General features: G+C 34.1%; 1 protein-coding gene and 2 long non-coding RNA genes across 4 annotated transcripts in view; 2 read left to right on the forward strand and 1 right to left on the reverse strand.

Annotated features, from left to right (window-relative positions):
• The first annotated feature begins 4633 nt into the window (after positions 1 to 4633).
• Positions 4634 to 8255, forward strand: LOC127537857 (uncharacterized). The gene is made up of 3 exons (XR_007947621.1): positions 4634 to 5241; positions 6833 to 6887; positions 7562 to 8255. It is a non-coding gene; the product is annotated as an uncharacterized LOC127537857 (long non-coding RNA).
• LOC127537858 (uncharacterized) lies at positions 7360 to 14358 on the reverse strand. Its single transcript, XR_007947622.1, has 2 exons — positions 13988 to 14358; positions 7360 to 8063 (listed from the first exon to the last, which is right to left on the reverse strand). It is a non-coding gene; the product is annotated as an uncharacterized LOC127537858 (long non-coding RNA).
• Positions 14359 to 17204: 2846 nt separating this feature from the next.
• Positions 17205 to 21645, forward strand: part of FAR2 (fatty acyl-CoA reductase 2) — a 185770-nt gene continuing 181329 nt past the window's right edge. For both annotated transcript variants that reach the window (XM_051961134.1, XM_051961132.1), the window contains exon 1: positions 17205 to 17292. The gene's annotated coding sequence lies outside the window, so the exon portion shown is untranslated. The remainder of the gene's footprint in view (positions 17293 to 21645) is intronic.

Here is a 21645-nt window from a genome sequence, read left to right on the forward strand (position 1 = left end):
ACTAGACAAAGACGCTCCTTTAGAGGAGATCATAAGACGCTATGCCACAGTGGACACAAATGCTTATTATACCCAAACTATGATGAACATGGAAAGACAGGGTCCCTCTTGACAAGGGACTTCTAGAGAAACTCGTTGATGTTTTCAGTGTGGAAAAGTTGGACATTTGAGAGCTCATTGTAGATATGGAGATAGAATGAGAAGACAGGGTGAAAGAAAACCCAAAACCCCATGTCCAAAATGCAACCAAGGCTTTCACTGGGCCTCTGAATGCAGATTGACCCAAGGAAATGAGAGGGGGAGCCCAGGCCCAAGATATCAATCAAAAGATAGGCGGGACATGATGGCAGCTGAGATTACACCCAGAGAGTCTTTAGAAATTCAATAGTAAGACATGATCAATCAGCCAAAAGGCAATCAGATGGAAGAAGGAGAATACACAATCAATCAGCCAAAAAGCAATCAGAGGGGAAAAGGGGATTGCAATTAGGAAAAACAGAGTTGTATGCAGTAGAGACTACTGAGATATCCCCTGGAGAAGTGAAATCTGTTCCTGTTCAGCCTATGGATACCTTGAGTCCAAGCACAATAGGCTTGACCATTTCAGAGAAGAATAAAACTAATTTAGGAAAGGACATTGCATCTCTAACCTGATGAGAATCTTACTTCTATTCAGGGTGGTATCATTAGAATCAGGCACATGTCCTTCAGGAAGCTGGGAATATCAAGTTGTTTTTTTAAATACCTATGGAATTATAGCTTTCTATGTAGCAACAAAAAGAATACATTGTGTTTTGAAATGTTCATTCTTGCTTAATCTAACACCTAGGAGGATCCCAGAACTAATTCACAGAGGATGCACTTCTTAGTTAACATCAATTATAACAACAAAAAGTGTACAATTGTACAATAGCAACTTACTTTTTAATGTGAATTGATAAAATAATTATGATACCTTAAATATAAACTTAATAATGACAGTTTACATTAATAACTCTTTTCGACTTCAAAATGTTCTTTTACATAAAATCCCATTTATGTCTTATCTTGTGAAATCAAGATAATTTTCTCTCTTCTGTTAAAAACAAAAACTTAAGTCTCAAAGGAACTGAAATAAATTGCCCAAGCTCACATAACTAATAAGTAGGAGAGCTTCATTTAGAATCTCAAAGCTTTCTAATTTAGGAATCAGTAGTATTTCAACTATATCACATTTTAAACTTAGGCTACTTTATATGCTTTTTAAGTGTGTTTCATTTTACACATTTTACATTAGTACCATCTACCTCTCTTCAAAGAGCTAATTAGGGCACATTTATTCTTTACTAAAGACTTATTTTCTGGAAGATTCTTCTTGACCACCAATAAGTCCCAATTCTTACTATAATGTTACCATGTTTCAGGGAAATGAAGAGTGAATCAGCATTATTCCCCTCACACTACTTTTCTGCTTCCAGAGCTTTTTGGCCCTACTGTGTCTAGATATAGAAATGTGGCAATTTTGAATTTGTTAGAATTGAGCCTTTTCTTGGACATGCAATTAATACCTTTCAGAGGTTTTTTTTAACTGCAGATGTTGAGGTAGCAGATACATTTGTGATTTCAAAATACTGTTATTCTTTCCACATAAATAAATTATTTTGATATAAGGATCATAGAATAACAGTATTACTCCCTTACTGATATCTTTTTCATGAAGGGCAATAGGTTCCAATGTAATTTTTTTTATTCCAGATGTTTTATTCACTCATATGACTGAAACTAATAGTGAAATCAATGCTATTTGCTAAAATGATACACATTATCATTTACAAAGTTTGAGTTTTTTCATGTGCTTTTTTATTTCTCAGAAACAATCTCTTACTTCCTGGGATGAATTACTCTTACTTTTTTTTTTGTCTTTTATAAATCATGTATGGATGCATATTACAGAGCTTCCCCTAGTCCCACATTCTGGATAGTAAAGATATTATCACAACCTGCAGTGAAACAGAATGTTACATGCAATTAGATATCAAGCTATGGTGTCAACTTTCTTTGAGCCCTTCCAAATCAACACTGGTTTATTCAGGGAGAATGAGTTCATTTTCTGGAATGTACCATATGATAACTATATAGTCTTTTGAGCCACTGGCAACAACTTAGTTATTCTGTAGATATTCTATGAATCTGTATTAAAGCAGAGTAGCATTGGAGTAAATAAGACGTGCTCAAGTTTTGCCTCTGAAATATAGTGGTTGAGTATCTATTATAAGTCACTTCTCTCTTTGTCCCAGACAATTCTCTATGACCATAAGTTTCAGAAAAGTTGCTACTCTATAACAATAGAGAAAGTTTCCATACTTCACAATAATAAAATCACAAGTCTGGATCAAAAGCAAAAGATTACAATAATAGTACTATCTAACAATAATATGGCACTTTAAAATTTACAAAGCATCTTACAAATATTATCTCATTTTTTCTCACAACAGCCCTGGGAGGGAGGTGTTATTATTATCATCCCCATTTTACAGAGGAGGAAACTGAGTTAGGAAAGAGATTAAGTGACTTGACACATGCTATATAAGATTAAATTTAAAGTCAGGTCTTTTTAATTTCCCCAGATTTCCATCTATGGTGTAACTTAGCTCTATAACCTGAGATAGAACCATGTCAAGTAAACATTTATTAAGTACCTATATATTCCAGGAAAAATTATATATATATGTATTTATTTGTATATGTACATATTGTATATATGTATTATTTGTATGTATATATGATTTATTATTATAAGAATTATATATGTATATATATATATATATGTATATATATATATATATATATATATATATACACATATATATATATATACATATATAATTCTTATAATAATAAATCAATAAACATTGGTGAATATAGTGATTTAGAAATAATAAGCCTATAGAATTTATTAATATATCCACTGGGAGGTAAGACAGGATTATTATGGGCCATTACAGAGTAGGCAGCATGTATATGGAGTAATTCATTAGGTCAGACATGGATTGATTCAAGCAACTATCATAGGGATGAATCAAAATCACTTTGTCTATGTTTTCCCATTTAATCATTTTTTGGATTTGCCTTTTTACCCATTTTTCACTTCATGGTCAGTCCTTTCAAAAATGTTCCTGCTTCTCTTTCCTGAGTGGTTGTATTTGTGTGAAAAAGCAGTATTCTTCCTTATGCTTCTAGCATCTGAAGCTTATTTTTGTTGTTGCCTTGTCTGAAATCACAATTGCTACTCTTTCATTTTTATGTTTAGCTAAGGCAAAATAAATTTTCCGATAATTTTCTAACTCAATCTGCTAATCTCTTTCATTTTTTGTGTGAATTCATACCATTAAAATTCACAGCTATAATAGTTAATTATTTCCATCTATTCTATTTTCTCTTTTTTTTTCCCCATGGTCCTTGATCCTTGATCATTTGTTTTAAATCTGAAAATAAATCTTACATTTTCCTTTATTTTCCTCATTTCTTTGACTGTTTTAAAAATTATTATTATTTTCTATTTCTTTTTAATAAGACATGCCCACCCAGAATCACAGTAGAGTTTGAGGTTTCATCCAACCAAAATTCAATGATAAGCATTTATCAATACTTTATTTACCATAGACCTGCTTATGCCAAACAACTTGATATTGCTAAAGGTAATAACAATGATCAAAATATCTCAATTTACCTCCTGTACAAGCATTTTCATGGTACCAATGTGAGCTAGATACTATACTAAAGCACTTTACAAATATTGTCTCATTTGATCCTCACAACAATCCTGTGTGCTTTATCTTGAAGTTGAGGAAACTGAGGTAAACAAAAATAAAGTTAATTGTTTAGGGTCTTTTTTACTCAGAAGAAACAGAGTTAGTAAAAGAATATGGAATGGCAATGGATATGTCAAGAAATGCAAGTGGTAGGGAAAGACAAAGAATATTTGGGTGAAAAGCAAAGGAAAAAGAAATAAACACTATTTTATTATTCAATTCTTTTCTCTCTGTCTCTATCTCTGTTTCTCTCTCTCTCTCTCTCTCTCTCTCTCTCTCACACACACACACACACACACACAGTCAATACTTTTCAGTTTATAGTACTTTCCTTAAAACAATCTTATAAGGTATAAATGGAAATGCTTTATTCTCATATAACAGCCTTCATCACTGACTTGATGAAAGCACTATTAGAGGTTATTACACTTATCAAAAATAGCTTACTTTACTGGTTGTACTGTCATTCTCATTGCACTTTAAATTAGTATTCCACAAGAACTGTCATGCTTTTTAGCCTTATCCTGCTTGATTTTGCTTCATTTGGTAGGATTTAGTGATGCTATTCTCTTTTGCTTTTCTTCCTAAATGATTTCTTTTGCTAGCTCACATTCCATATCATGCTCCTTCACTTTGGATATATACAACTTTAGGTCATTTACAGATGACTAATATATCTGTATAGATACCTAGATAGGCAGATAGATATATCTAATAGGCAACTGATGATGCAAAAGTGAAGTAAAAAGAAAAGACAAACATTCCTACTCAGTTCTTGAAAACAAATTAAAAGATGGAGCAGGGTCAAACTTCCATTCTCAACAGTTCAATTAATGCACCTGTACTATATGAGTGAACTATCACCCTCTGAATATGATAGGAAAGAAAGCATGAGCCAAAATGAGCAACTATCCTGGTCTGGTCCATATTAAAGATACAGTTGTTCTAGCTGTGAAGACAATAAAAGGAAACTACCTCATCCATATGTTAGGGAATGATTTCCTTGTTGGATGATCTGGGCATGCTCCAAAAGTTCCTCATGTTAGTTTAAGAGGCCTGCCCATGCCAGCTCAGTTACACTTGTATGTAACTATTTTGTTGTATTTATTCATTTTACATTTCTTTTTAATATAAATGTTTATATTTTTATTATATAATCTCCTTAAGGGTAGTGATTTTTCTTTCTTTTGATGTGTATCTCCAGTATCTAACACAATGCCTAGCTATTCAATGTTTAATAAATGCTTGTTGCTTGGTTTTTCCTACTAAACAGATCAGGACTTTATTTCTCGTATTCTCCTCCAGGTTTATTGTATGCTGAGAAGGAAAGATCCAAGATAGCAGAATGGTAGGAAGCAGTGCAAAGAATTCTCCTCCACAACTTCCTCCAAACAGATCTAGAAAATGCACCAGTTTGAATTCTGACATTCTGAATTCAGAAAAAGTCATGGTGAGTCATTTGTCCAATCTAGTTCAACCCAGCTAAACAGAATAGTTTGAGAGTATTGAGAATAAAAATTCTAGCAGGAGTATCATAGAGCTTCTCCAAGGAGAAGCAATGGACCAGGACAATAGGAAGTACCAGATCCATACTGCATCCGACCACTACTCAACCCATACTGGGGCACAGTGATCAGGACAAGTATCAATTGGCAATATTGCTGCTTGCTACCTAGTTCTGAGCCATATATCTAGGAAAGACTGAGAAGGGGACTTATGGAAGGAAGTGTCATTCCCAGGGAAGGGAAGCCTTAGACAGTGCACTGAAAAAGGAAGAAATTCAAAAGCAAACAAGAACATCAGAAGCAATTGTGGCTTAGATTCCAGTTTCAAAACAAAGTCTCATGTCCAGCAACTAGCTCAGGCTGCAGAAGAATAATAGGACAGGAATTGTCATTCTGAACCAGCAGAGTTTTTCTGACAGGCTGATAGAGGCTGAATCAAGCAGCAGTTTACTTTTGCACAGACCCAAATCTGGGCCACAAGCCTGCAAAACTCAGACCAGGTAGGGAAGCAAATAGATTTTTCCCTGCCTCACACCATTTAGGAACAGTGAAAGCTTTCTGGTCCCTTGACTGTTCCTTACATTCCAGAATAACATAACACTCCCAAGAAAAGAACATAGGACCAGCCAAGACCTCTCCAGAAACATGGCAAGGTCCAACCCTAAAATCAATTTTGAAATCAGAAAGGAGGCAAGAAAAACATGCAGCCAAACAAAGAACCCCACTGAGAGAGAGAGAGTCCAATTAGATAAATCCTAAGATTGATTTTTGTAGTTCTTAAGCTTTCAATAAAAAATGGAAAAAGAAGATAAGAGGAACACACAGGCTTTGGCGGGAGATGGGATTGTGGGGAGGAAGAAGAGAAAGAAAAATCAGAGAATACTATCTCAATATAACCAAGGTGTCCCCATAGATATCTATACAAACAAGGAGGAGGTGGTGGAAGGAAGCAGCTGACACTTACCTCACTCTGATCTGAACTGATCTGAAGTAGGAGGAAAAGAGGAAAGGGGGAAATGGAATAAGAATAAGACAAACTCTAAGGATATGCAAAAAATATTTATAACCCTTTTTGAAGAGACAAAGGAAGAAAATCTGAGAGAATGTCCATAATTCAGAAATAGATGAACAAACTTAGTATGTGAATGCAATCTAATACTATTATACTGAACTTTTATTAGTGTAACCAAGATTCCAAAGGACCAATGATGAAATATGCTCTCCACCTTCTGATAGAAAAGTAGAGGATACAGAATAAAGAAAATTTGTTTAAAATATGGCCAATGTGGAAATATAATTTGTAATATAAATGTAATGTAATATAAATTTTGTTTGTCTTGTATTCTCAACTGGGGAGGGGGAGTAGGAAGATGAGAAGCCAGATCTTGGCTGATTAAAATAAAATATTTTAAGAAGTTGATTATATGCCTTTGCTTTGACCTATATCTCCTATCTAACTATCTTCTCAAAATTTATAACGCAAGCTTGAGTGCAAGGCTAAAAAACTCTTAGTTATGAAATATTTTTCTTTCTCAGTACTATCAGCATTCTGAAAGTATGAACATAAAGAATTGCTCAAAAGCAACAAAAGGTAAGTGATTCACTTCAAAGATTTGGGTCTATATTTGAACTTTACAGTACTATAGTAAAAGAGAGTTTCTTATAATCCAATTTGAAAATGTACACAAACTAAGATATAAGCAAAGAAGAAAAGTTGGAATTTTATTTGTTCTCCAGAATGACAGTAATCTTTTTCAAAAATTTAAAATTTCTGTTGAATAATGTATGTGGCAAAGATTGTGGGATCTGCCAGCCTTCCTTAGAAATTATCCCTCAACCTGCTCCTTAACTTGTTCACAAACTGTTGAATATTTCTTCAGTTAAGTTTCAAAAAAAAAAAAAACCTGCCCTCAGTTCATCAAGTATTACTTATACTTTCCTAATAGGTATTTATCTCTATATAGATTATCTCTATATATTAAACCCCTTGATTTTCTAGGAATAAATAATTATTTTAAAATAATATATAAAATATTAACAAATAAATCAACAAAGTACATAAATGATTATTTATAATATTTTTACTGTGAGAATTATCTTAACTACATTATTTCAGATCATCACTATTGACAGGTGAATTCTCTCTCTGTACTTCTGAAAACATAATTCTACATAATTTAATTTTTTTAATCTTTTTCACAGATAAAGTTTAAAAACACACACCAAAAAAAATCTCTCCCTTTTCTTTTTCCTTGTCTTTTCCAGCTTCTCTCCAGCCATGATGAAGGAAAAATAGTAGCTACTCTTCTAAGATACAGTTGCTTCTCTCAAACTTTCAGTATAAACCATTCACAATTAAAACGTATATTTCCACAATGTTCCATTTTACTCTTGAAACTACAGTGACAATAATCACACTCTTTGTAAGATAAACTTTTCAAAGTTTTTTTTAAGTTATCTGATTTATAAATGCCATTGGGGAAAATTGTTAAAATGTTCATGTAGCACTTGTATTACACATATTAAGTATTAAGCATGTCTATTCTATACATAACAAATATTTGCTATTTGAAGGTCTTATATGGAAGAAGGTTGACAATCATTTGTGGATGATATAATTGTTTCAACTTTTTAAACATTTAAAATAATCAAAGTATATTACTTTTAAAGGTATTTCTGTTTGGGAGTATTAGGTGTTCTATTTATATAAGATTAAAGTCAAGAAAACAACTGAAGTATAATATCCTTTTGGAGGCTTGTTGAAGTGCTAAAGAAGGTAAAGAAAATGTAAAAGTTAACATGGAGGATTAAACCTCACTTGACTTGAAATCTTCAAAGGCAAATAATTAAAGGTGAAATTTTTTTTAATCCAATCCCCCCAAAAGAATTCTAGATCTGTCAAACTCCAATACATTTCACATATATCAATAAATCATTTATGAAAGCTTTGGATAAATAATCTTTTGTCTTTTTTAATTGTTCTTGGCTTGTTCTAGGCATAGCTATGGAAGGATCATAAGAATAAACGCACATTTAATTATGTAAATGCCACCGATAACTCTGGCAAACACTCATTTGACAATGTTAAGAAAAGATGAAAAAATTATAGAGCAGTATAGGTGAGAGAAGGACCATCTTGAGTTTGTCTAAATCATTAAAAAATTCTATTTCAGCTCTGCATTTTAATTTATATTGGCCTATATATATCAAGTAGAGTTCCTATAAACAGCATATTACTGGATTCTATTTTCTAATCCATACTACAATTTTCCATTATGGATAAATTCATCCCATTCATATTAATGTTTATGACCATTAATTGTGTATTTCCTTACATCCTATTTTCATTTTTCCGTACTCCTCACTCTTAGAGGTAAGAAAGAGATGGTAAAAAAGAAAGAATATGAACAACATATAATCTATAATTAAAGCTATCTGATAGCATTCCACTGTTTTTAATCTCTTGTTATTCAGACCCCAGTTGTTGGTTGTAATTCTTTCCTTTACACTTCATCCTAAAAAGTTGAACTTTATTTCATTTGTGATTGTTCCTTCCCCAATTCTTCATTTCCTCCTAAACTTATTCCCTCTTACCATATCATTGCTTGTTTCCTTGATAAATATTTAATTTTAAGATGAATTAATATTTAATATTATTCCACCAAACTCTGTGTATATATGTTCAGCCTCCCTTTGTCCAATTCAGGTGAATTAAGATGATACATTTGTTCCTCCCACCCTTTGTTAATTTTACTTAATTCTTCCTCTCATACCCCAATTATAGTAAATTCTATCATTTCTTCCTCATCTCTTCCCTGTTTTCCTTTTTTTTATTTTCTTTCTTGTCTGATCATAACAAATTCTTTCCCAATCCTTATATTATTTTTATTTAACTCACTATGAAGAAATTGTTAGAATCCTAAAGGAATATGTGTTTCTTTTATGCCTACTAAAATAGAAGTACTTCACCATCTTTTAGTCCTTTGCAATTGTTTTTATTTTTTCTTTCTATTTATTTATCTTTCTATGGTTTGCTTCATTCCTGTAGTGGCCCTTATTTTTGGTATATCAGCATGAAACTTTCAAAGCTGATTTGCTGACCTATTTTTTTCTCACCTCCTTTATTTTCTCTTTCATGAATTTCCAAGAATACTTCAGTGACTATCTTTTTCCTCCATCCCCTTTGGCAAGGCAATCCTATCATTTTGAAGTTTCTATTTAGCTCTGGTCTTTTCAGCAAAAGTCCTTTCTTCTATTAAAAGATCCATTTTTGTAAAGTCAGGTCTAATCAATTGGAAAAATACTTAGTGCTCATGGGTAGGCAGAGCAAATATAATAAAAATGATAATACTACCTAAATTAATCTACTTATTCAGTGCCATACCAATCAAATTCTCAAGGAATTATTTTACAGAATAGAAAAAATAATAACAAAGTTCATCTGGAAGAATAAACATTTCAAATTCAATAATTTCAAGGGAATTAATAAAAAAAAAATGGAAATGAAAGTAGCCTAATTGTGCCAGACCTAAAATTATATTATAAAACATCAGTCATCAAAACCATTTGGTACTTGCTAAGAAATAGAGTAGTCAATCTGTGGAATAAGTTAGGTTCACAGGACAAAATTCTCAATGACTATAGTAAACTAGTGTTTGATAAATCCAAAGACCCCAGTTTTGGGGATAAGAACTCACTATTAGACAAAAACTGGGAAAATGGGGAAATAGTATGACAAAAATTAGGCATTGACATACACCTAACACAGTATGCCAAGATAAGGTAAAAAAAAAAAAAAAGATAAGGTAGGATTCATGATCTGGACATAAAGAGTAATGTTATAAGCAAATTAGAAAAACAAATGATAGTTTCCGCTCAGATCTGTGGAGAAGGAAGGAATTTGTGGTCAAAGAAGAACTGGAGTTCATTATTGAGCACAAAATATTTATGATTCTATTAAGTTAAAAAGTTTTTGTACAAACAAAACTAATGCAGACAATGGGGCAGCTAGGTGGCAGCAGCCTTGAAGTCAGGAGGACCTGAATTTAAATTTGACCTCAGACAACTTAACACTGACACTTAACACTTTCTAGCTATGTGATCCTGGGCAAATCACGGTAATCCCGATTGCCTCAGCAAAAAATAAGTAAATAAATAAATAAAACTAATGCATTCAAGCTTAGAAGGGAATCAATAAACTAGGAAAACATTTTTACATTCAAAGGTTCTGATAAAGGCCTCATTTCTAAAATATACAGAGAATTGAATCAAATTTATAAGAATTCAAGCCATTCTTCAATTGATAAATGATCACAGGATATGAACAGACAATTTTCAGATGAAGATATGAAGATTCATATGAAAAGGTGCTCTAAATTACTATTGATCAGAGAAATGCAAATTAAGACAACTCTGAGGTACCACTACATGCCTCTCAAATTGACTAAAATAACAGGAAAAGATAATGATGAATGTTGGAGGAGATGTGGAAAAACTGGAACACTAATACATTGTTGGTGGAGTTGTGAACTGATCCAATCATTTTGGAGGGCAATTTGGAAGCATGCCCAAAGTGATATCACAATATCAAAATCCCTTTGATACAGAAGTGTTTCCTCTGGGCTTATATCCCAAAGAGATCTTAAAGGAAGAAAAAAACCACATGTGCAAATATGTCTGGGGCAGCACTTTTTGTAGTGGCAGGAAACTGGAAACTGACTGGAGGCCTATCAGTTGGAGAATGGCTGAATAAGTTATGGTATATGAATGCTATGGAATATTATTGTTTTATAAGAAATGATCAGCATGATGATTTCAAAGAGGCCTGGGGAAACTTACATGAACTGATGCTAAGTGAAATGAGCAGAACCAGGAGATCATTGCACAAAATTCAGTTCCAATGATCTCATGATGAAGAGAGCCTTCTACAACCAGAGAGAGATCTGTGCAAACTGAATGTAGATCACAACATAGCATTTTCACTTCTTTTCTTGTTGTTTGCTTGTATTTTATTTTACTTCTCATTTTTTTCTTTTTTGATCTGATTTTTCTTGTGTAGCAAATTGTATAAATATGTATGCAAACATTTTCATTATTTCTTTTATTATTATATTTTAATATATATTTATACTATATAATAGTTATATATTATATATGAAATATATAAATATTATAGTGTATGTTTAATATATCATGTATATTAATTATATATGTATAATATAATTCTATAATATATAACATACATCATAATTTACATTATATATTTTATAATTTGTAATATGTAATCAAATATAAAATAATATATTTTAATAATATAAATATTATTATATTTAACATATGTTGTATTACTTACTATCTAGAGGTGGTGGTGAGGGGGAAAGGGGGAAAATTGGAACACAAGGTTTTGCAAGAGCCAGTATTGTTTTAATAAAAAAGATCCATTTTTATATTCACTCTTGCAGTATGTTATTAATGTCTTCCAGTCTATATGTTTTGTTTTTGGAATATGATATTCCATTTTCCCTAGTAGCTGTCTTGTGTGATCCTACTTACAATTTTGTTGTTTTTTCTTTGATCTGAAAGCTCTGGATATTGACTTGGTTTTTCATGAGATTTTTTTTTAAAGTTTCTTTAAGCAAATAACAATGGATTCTTTCTCTTTTTACTTGACCATCTTGTTCTTATAGCTCTGGGAAGTTTTCATTTATTATTTCTTGAAATATGGCATGACCAAATTTTATTTTTGGTGATGTTTTCAGGAAGTCTTTGTTGTTGTTGTTTTATTTTCCTGGCACGTTAAAGTCTTTGTGAGGGGTCACAAAGGGTTTTCTTGGCAAAGATACTAGAGGGATTTGCCATTTCTTTTTCCAGCTCTTTTTATGGATGAGGAAATTGAGGCAAACAGAGTAAGTGACTTGCTAAGGGTCATACAGCTAGATTTGAACTCAAGATGAGTATTTTTGACTCTCAGGTCTAGTACTACAATTGCACATCAGCAAATTTAATGATTTTTAAATTCCTTGAATAGTTTTATGGGTCAGCCAGTGGTTTTTTATATTCGATACATAATTCCCTCCCCCACCCCACCCCAGTTTGTCAGCCTTTTGTTTTTCTAATACATTTTGTTGAAACAATCTGTTATACTGGGCAGTAAATGAATCTTGAAAACTGTAAGACCAGGGTTCCAATTCAAACTCTTATTTCTACTGACTTTATGATTCTGGATAAATCAGTTTACTTCTTAGTATTCTAGGTAACTAAGATTTTAAGTTAGAGGTGTATTAGAGATTTGATTATATTCTTGAAATGTGTGGTTCACGTTTCACACATTTATGAATGTGTGAACAAGCCTTGGGAAGCAATTTAAGAGCACTAATATTTGAACTAGTAGAAAGAACTGAGTAACTCCTCGGAATCATTAGAGACACACTCTGTAAGAGACAGCCTGAAAAGAAGTGATGGGGACCTATATTATTAAACAATATCAGCAATGTGCTCAGGATCCCTAATCCTATCCAAAAAATCACCAGAGCCTGAAGGGGCAATCAATGGAGAAAGAAGAAACTGAAAAGACTGAGCTGTGGCAGGGAAAAGAGTGTTTAAAGAGTTCCATCACCCCCTTCACAAATCTCAGAACAAAAGACATAGATTGCAGTCATTGACTATCTACTTACTCAAGGACTTAGGGAAGTTTTAAGAAAAAATCAGGTTTTCTCCCCAATTTCCTCTATTTATACCCTTCAAAAGTAAGTCATATATCTATTGTAAGCTTATTCTGGCATGCTATTGAAGATATGGATTTATACACAATTTTTGTCAGATTTCCTATTTTTGTTTAATAGTGAATTCTTACTCAAGTAGCTGGGATCTTTGAATTTATTAAAAAACTAGGCTATTATGCTTGTTAGCTTCTCCATCTAAATTAATATATCTATATCTAATCTATCTATTTCTTAACCAGTAAAATTGTTTTGATAAATTCTACTTTATGCTACATTCTAGGATCTGGCCTGCTGACATCCCTTTCTTTTCTTTCCTTTTTCCTCCCTATATTTTTTAAGATTCTTGATTTTTGGATGAATTTTAGTAACTTTCCTAATCATAAAGAAATTCTTTGGTAATTTAATGGATATGACACTGAATAGGTAAATTAATTTAGGTAGTATGGTTATTTTTATTATACTTGCTTAGTCTACCAATCAGCAATCAATATTTCTTCAATTATTAAGATAACTTCATTTGTATAATGAATGTTTTGCACCTGTATTCACATAGTGCATGTGGATGTTGTCAGGTAGATTCCCATATCTTTTATACTTTTATACTGCATATTTATACTTTTTAAATGAAATTTCTCTTCTATCTCCTCCTTTTGGGTTTTGTTGGTAATATCCTGCAACCTTACAAAAGTCAAGAATTAACTCAATTAATTTTTTACTTCTCACTTCATTTTGAGGTGGCATTCCAAAATGCTAGAGGGATTTGGGTTGTTTTATCCTACATATAAACATTCACTTTCCAAATTGTATCTATGGAATTTCAACTATATGACAAAGAGCTCATTGATAAAATGTCCATGTTTTTATTATGTCAAATATGGAAATTGCTATAAAGATACTTATAATATGTGATTATTTTTAGTATGAATTTTTTCTCTATTTTGCTTTAAAATTCTGATGTATCCAGTCTTACCTGGGATGCTCTGGAGGTAAATCTTCAAGTAATTTCACATTCCAAAGAGTTTTGTTTGCCAAATAATTTTGAAAATACTGGTTTATCCATTTTCTGCTTTGATGATATTTTTAGTTCTCAAAAAGTAGCATCTTGGATAGTCAAAATCACCTTCACAAATTAGGTCTCTAAAAAGTTTTTGTTGAATTAAAATGAACTAAATATTTTCATATAAAAAAATGTAAGTGTAAAACATCCCCTTCTGGGGTACCCAATTGCCAACTTGCATCCACAGTTCAAATTCCCAGAAGATAACTATTTTGGATTAAAGGTATTTTAAGAATTCACATTCTTACATTGGGGGGGGAGCTCACAAGCCCCCACCAATGCACTTTCTTTTGTCAGCAAGTTGACATAATTAACTGAAAATAAAAGCATTTGTCAAATTGCTTCATGAACAGTAGTAACAAAATATTCTTCCCATAAACCTGTGGCACATGCTCCCACAAATATACATGGCATTAGTGAGAAGACCCCCAAAGTATTCACAGATCAGGGGACAAATTTAGGAAACATACATGGCTAAAGTCACTTTTGGCACTACAGGTAACTATTATTTTTTTATATGGTCTTCATGCTATTCCACTTGAAACAGCACCAGTGCTGGTCATGTCATTTTTCTGTGGATTCCCTAGGCCTGAATCTTTCTAAAGCTTCACTGAATACTTTAATTCTTTCAGCCTCCTCACTGGCAGGTCTGACATTTCCTACAGAATGAATTATTCCACTGCTATTGTTGATAGAAGGGAGGGGAGAAAAGTTCTCTCTCCATACTACAATCTGACTAAAGTTCAAATGAAAAATCAAAGAGCAACTCCCTCTCAAGACTAGTTTTGTTTAGAGAGGTTTGAAACTGGGATTTGTTTGGGAGGATTTGGACATACATAGTTTTCTTAACCATGATGAATCTATTGATTCCCTACAGAGCTAGCCACTCTGAACCAGCCTAATTTCATAAAACAATTGATTAAAGAACCCCTCCACTGAGGGGCTGAATAAATTGTGATAAATGAATATTATGGAATATTATTGTTCAGTAAGAAATGACCAACAGGATGATTTCAGAAAGGCCTGGAGAGACTAACACGAACTGATGCTGAGCGAAATGAGCAGGACCAGGAGATCATTATATACTTCAACAACAATACTATATGATGATCAATTCTGAAGGACCTGGCCATCTTCAGCAACGAGATGAACCAAATCAGTTCTAATGGAGCAGTAATGAACTGAACCAGCTACACCCAGTGAAAGAACTCTGGGAGACAACTAAGAACTATTACATTGAATTCCCAATCCCTATATTTTTGCCCACCTGCATTTTTTTATTTCCTTCACAGGCTAATTGTACAATATTTCAGAGTCCAATTTTTTTTTGTACAGCAAAATAACGGTTTGAACATATATACTTATTTTGTATTTAATTTATACTTTAATATATTTAACATGTATTGGTCATCCTGCCATCTGGGAAAGGGGGGTAGGGGGAAGAAGAGGAAAAATTGGAACAAAAGGTTGGCAATTGTCAATGCTGTAAAATTATCCATGCATATAACTTGTAAATAGCTATTTAAAAAATTTTTTTAAAAGAGCCCCTCCACTGCAATAAAGGACTAATGAAATGTAAACATCTCTTTACATTTTCTCAGCAAGTTAAAAATGGGTCATTGCCAGTTTATAATTTGCAAATTTAGCTACTGGTATCTGAAAGGGAAAAACACTTAGAAGGGAAAATTCTAAACAGTTGTTATCTGTCCTTATATTTTGTAATTTAGTCAGGTAAGTTGAGGGAACTCAATTGATCAAGTTTAGCCTATTCAATCCTGGATCATAAATAAAGATGGCTTTAAAAGCTACAAGTAGGTAGAATGGCTGGAGCCTATAGTTAAATGAGATTTGGCTACAGGAGAGCATTGAGTTTTAAGTCTGAATCCCACTTAATGATTGATCCTAGACAAGACACAAGATCTCTCTGAGACTTTCTGTACAATAGGGAAAACAACAAACATATTGTAAGGAAATTAGTTATTTTTATATTGTTCCTATTTCCCTGAATGCCAAATTTAATCCACTACTATGAAAAAAAGTTTAAATTAATTAAAAGGAACTCCTCTCCTCCTTGTTTGCCATAGCAGGTTTGTTTCGGTTTATTTTCTGCCTAGTAAAAAACAGACGTTCTGTTTTTCAGCTTCTGTTATCTTCCAGATGATGCAAGCCTACCCACCCCACAAAATGCTTTCTTTAGCTTTTTGCCAGCTATTGTTATCCTTTTTTTCAGATGAAAGAATTGGCAAATCTCACGAAAGCTATAAGAAAAAGAAATTAAATATTATGAATTTTTTTTTTTAAATCTAGGAGAGAAAATGCTAGGTGGCCATCCCACCAGCCTCTAGCTCCACACCAAGTCATCTCCAGGCGTCATTCCTTTGCCCCACCCAGTCCAGCCTCGGATTTAGGAGCCACATGCACTAGGATAAGAACCTTACACCGCCTTGCTGGAATGATTGCAGTACAACGAACTGGCCCTCTGAAAATAAATCTCTTCCCACCCCCCCTACCCACCACTACCGCGAGCTCCACCATGCACGCCAGAGGTGCTAGAGTGTTGGAGAAACCGTAAACTCTGATTTCGGGCAGCCTCACAAGGGCGTTCAGATTTAAAAGCTTTTGACAGCTGCCTTTTCTTCATCCCACCCGTCCACCAGAAACCGAGTTCCCTCCTCCTCACCCCCAATTCCACTAAAAAAGCACAATAATTGACCTCCCCTCAGCCGGGCTAAAGACTTTTTCCTGGTAGACTTTCACCACAGTCTCTGCTTCCTCCTCTTCTTCTCTTCCTTCTCCTCCTCACCCCTAAAGGGGGGGTTGGGAGAGATAGCAGATCTGAAAGCATAATACGGAATGAATGGAAAACTGTTGCCCAGAATTCAGTCCTTGGCAATAGAAACCGAGTGCTACAGTCGCGCTTGCTTACCTAAAATGTTCTCACCTGGAGGAGAGCAGCGTGGTCTGGTAGCCCTTTCTCTCTGCGTCCTCCAGCTCCATGCGCTAAGGTTGCAGCCGCTTTTGAGCTAAAAGGGAGGCAGGCTGCAGCAGCAGCAAAGGGGAAGGTAGGAGTAACTTCCTCCCGCTCCACACCCAGGCTCCGAGCCGGATATTATAGTCATTGGTTGTAAGAGGAAGACCAGAGAGCTGTGTCCTCGCGGCCGGAGTTGGGTTAATTTGGTGTCTTTCCCTATCCTACTCGGGAAAGGACAGAAATAAAGGTAACGCTAGCTGCAGCTTTCCCCCCTAACCAGCTCCCTTTTTTGTAGGCAAAGACAAGACAAGCATGGAAGTGCAGAGGAGACAGCTTTTGGAGGGCCCCGCCTCTGGGGGAACTCAGAAGGGAATGGATCGGAGGAGTCGGGAGAGAAAGGAGGCATTTGGGGGCTCCAAAACTAGCATATACACGAATCTGTCAGCCACAAGGCAAAATTTGGGAAATTGAAAAGTGAAGCTTGTGTCAGGCTTGCAGAAAAGAGAGTGTTTTAGAAGCACTGGCTCGGTAAGGATCATTGGTATTCGATTGTCTTTTGGGGGACGGGAGCTAGGGAAAGGACTGGGGTTCACCCTGACTAGGAAGAGATGAAGCACGCCCAGGGTGCGGCCTTGCTAGAACTGCAGTGGTTCCCTCGGGGTATTCCTAGATAGATTGGCGGAGAGGATGCAGGCCTTGAGGTGAGCTAGGGAAGAGGTTTGCTCATGCACTCTCTGATTCTGCTTTTCAACTATTAGGCTCAGTTGATGTACTTGGATGGTGTACCTTGGATATATTCTCAGTCATCTTTATCTAAATCCCATCTTTTAAAATTCGAGTCCCACCTGCTCTTACTCCCTCATGGTTCAGGCAGTTCCATAGAGCAGATGAAGCAGCTAAGCAGTAAAAAAGCAGCTGGAATTCGTTAAGATGTGATCTGCCCCAGTCAGAAGTTTCAAACCTCCCTCCCTCCCCACCTTCTGCCTTGGCAGAGCCGGGCTGGCAAGAATCCAATTAACTCTTCAGACGTATGCTAGTAGTACTCTGCCCGCTTGCTCCTAAATTTTAGGAAATCCCCGAGCCTCAGAAAATTAATTTGTTAGGTATAGATTTTTCCGGAGGCTTCTGGGTTAATCTGCTCCACTTTGGGACAGTTAGGGTTTGAATGATTGTCATGAAGGGCTATTCATCGCACAATTCCTGCTAAAATCTTAGCCTTGAACTGCAGGAATAATGCCAAATTCTTTTCCAAGTTCTCAATTAATTTTGCTGGTCACTGAGGGCTTATGGACAGTTCATGATGTTGGGATAAAACGATAGCTTTGCTAAAGTTTTGTGAGGTGATTAAAATAAGGTTTTCCTTTCCAAGGTTCCCTCTGATGGCTATTTTGTAGATATTTTTGAGCTACTGGTGATAGGTTTTTGTTTATTTTGAGAGCTGATTGAGTCATCCATAAACTGCTAGTTATGTATAGTTCAAGAGTTGATCATTCAAAATACTAGCTTTGCCTCTTCAGGAATCTACTCTCATTAAAACCTCCTACAGGAGCTGGACCTAAATAGGAAAATTCAAATGATTTTTTAAAATTAATATGGCTATTGCTTGAAATTTAGAAATTGTGGTAAGAGGTTTGACAGGGAAAGTGACTAAAATAATTGTGCATCTGTGGAAATTTTTAGTTTATTTGGTAGGTTTTAGTCATCCACACTTTTTGCCTCTTACTTGGCTTTGATGTGGGTGTGCCCCATGAATTCAAATATGTTAGGGGTGAAATATATTTTAAAATAAATCCTGCACCCCAGACAGTACTTGCAAATGAGTAAATTTAGGCATATGTGTTTTCTAGAGAACAGAGTTCTATAAGTTGAAGTTTCTATAAAAGTGGAATAAAGATTCTGAAGACCCGGTTTTCATGGCGGTTTCTGTCCTCTTCCATTTTGTTTATAAATTTTAAAAATGCATATTTATATATAGTTTTAGTGATGCCTATAGCTTATTCAGAAAAGTCACTCCTTTTTTTAATGGACATGATTTATAACATACTAATTATATTCCACTTGATTATACATTAATTCAAAATATCCTAAGCATACAATGATTATCTGAAGTGACTCTTTCACTAAGAAGAATCCTGAGGGAGAGGTATTCCTGGTAAAACATGCCCTACAATATATGAAGTCCATAGGACATCTGATCATACCCAGCCATGTGAGCATTGCCTGCCCTGCATATGAGTTGTGGAAACCTTCTGAGTTTATGAAAAAGATTCAAGCAATTTGGACAAATAGTCAATGGTGATTGTGAGGTGAGGACTCTGACCCAGTCCTCTGAAGATCTCTCCTCTTTGGAATACTGGAATGAGTGAGGCTTAAGAGCAACTTCTAGTGCATTTGCTTTTCCTGTTCAGATCACTTTTCAGTGACCTAACACTTTTCTGTTAAAAATTTCTGACAAAATAGATCTAAATACAATTCTAGTTTTCTATTATAATAACTAGGTCAAGTATTGAGAGAGAGTTCAAATCTTAATAGCACTAATATGAACATATCATTGGCCTAATAGGATTCTTTGGTGATCAATCCTGACATCAGACTCAGAATCATATAAATTACAGTCACATGAGTTCTTACAGCAGGTAACAATAATCATAGCTTCATAGCTCTAGGTGGATTCAGTGACTAAGGATCACATCCTTAATATAGATAAAAATTGCAAGATATTTAACTTTATATTTCTAAAATAAGCCATGTTTTTAGGTAGATTAAAAAGGCATCTTCTCTCTAGGATTTGTCTCAGGTGCCAAACTCAAATACAAAATACATTTATAATACAGAATACAATACAAAATAGAGCCTTAAGAACAATTAGTATATTGAAAATACAAAATTCATCTAAACTTGGAGAATTTTAATTGTTACATGGTAAATGCCTGAATTGGAAAATTAATCTTTATTTCAATGTCATTACATAGATGGTTCAAACAATATTTTACATGCAAAATTCTTAATCTAACTTTAGCAATTGTGACCTTTTTTTTTTTACTGTGATAGCCCCCTCAAGTATATTATCATAGAGAAAGAATGATATAGGATGGTTTCTTATAAACTAATGATCTCTATTATTTGTGATTCAAATGACAATTAAAAATGATTCCTCAACTATACTAGCATGTATAACTAATCATCAATAGGGTTCATCACTCTCTTTTTTATATACTTTTCCAATGAGATTTGCTATGTGAGGAGAAAGGCAGGGACATAGCAGCATTAGTTCTGTTTGATTTCAATTTTAAGTCACAAGCAGTCAGATTCGGAATTAGCCAGATAGAAAAATTTCTTATTCATCAAGATGGGGATAGGTCAAGAGAATCCTATCTTCACCTTCACATAAGGTCATTCTCTCAACTTTTCCAGAGATGATTTACCCACAGGTGGATAAATAACTGAGGATACAGTTCTCGAACTATAAAGGCATATGGCATTTCCTTTGAATGATGAACCAGCAACCTCATGCCGGGTCAAGACACTTATACCTGAATTCTAGACAAAGAGACATACAGCTAATGACTGTTTTGGAGGGTTGATTTAAACACAATCACTCCTGACTCTATTCTTAGGTCTCTCTCCACTGCATTACCAGTTCCCCTTAATTTCTAGATAATGAAAACTATGCAATGATTCCATCCTTCTAGAAAAGTCATTTCTTAATAAAGGTAAAGGGTAAAAGCAATCCTCTCATTCAGATTTCTCTCTCTCCTAACAAAGAAAAACAATCAAAACAAATTCAAAACAAAACCGTACAGTGGGATATGTCAGTGTATCCAACATCCTATTTAGCCCAATTGTTAAGGACTCCTTCTTTTTTATGAAGTTCTTACCTAGCTAAGTTTCTGATCTTTAGTTTTTAGACTTTCAAATAGAAGCAAATTATATTCTTCCTATTGTTCAAATCCCAAATTTCCTATAAAGATGAATCTCTGTAAGAGAGTAAGATCAATCAGATACTAACTTTCCCTGTGTAGGCAGAGTGTCACATTTGTTCCAAATCAAGAAAGAGCCTCTAAAAAGTGGTATATAGCTTTTCGGAGGAATCATAAAAAAGTATTTTCTTACATTTTGAAAAAGAAGGCTCTGTTCTGTCTCAATTTTCAATTTTATCAGTTGCCTTCATCAAATTTGATTTATCTGATATGTGTGTAATTACAGATATGTATATGTAACTACTAAGAGTATGAAAATAATCCATCTACCTAAGAACCAATTAGTATCTGAGTCTAAAAGTGAAAGAAAAACTGCCTGTTTACCCTAAATGATATGAAAAGTGGGGCAAAGGCCTTATTGTTTTTCTTTTACATCCTACCATCCTCCGGAGTTTCAGGTATCACAAATTTCTAGATAATCTGAAAGGAAGATATGGCTTCCAGTAAGAAGAAATAAGTAGCCTATTTTCTGAGCTAGACTTTTTTTTGGACTTTTTTTTCTTGGACTTTATCCTGAATATAATTTGGAACATAAGCACCGTGCCTACTACATAGTAATCCTTAATCTTATAAAAGTAGTGATACACAGTGCCTACCACATACTGATACTTAATCTTTAT

Source organism: Antechinus flavipes, chromosome 5, assembly GCF_016432865.1.
Source record: "Antechinus flavipes isolate AdamAnt ecotype Samford, QLD, Australia chromosome 5, AdamAnt_v2, whole genome shotgun sequence".
Taxonomy (NCBI): Eukaryota; Metazoa; Chordata; class Mammalia; order Dasyuromorphia; family Dasyuridae; genus Antechinus; species Antechinus flavipes.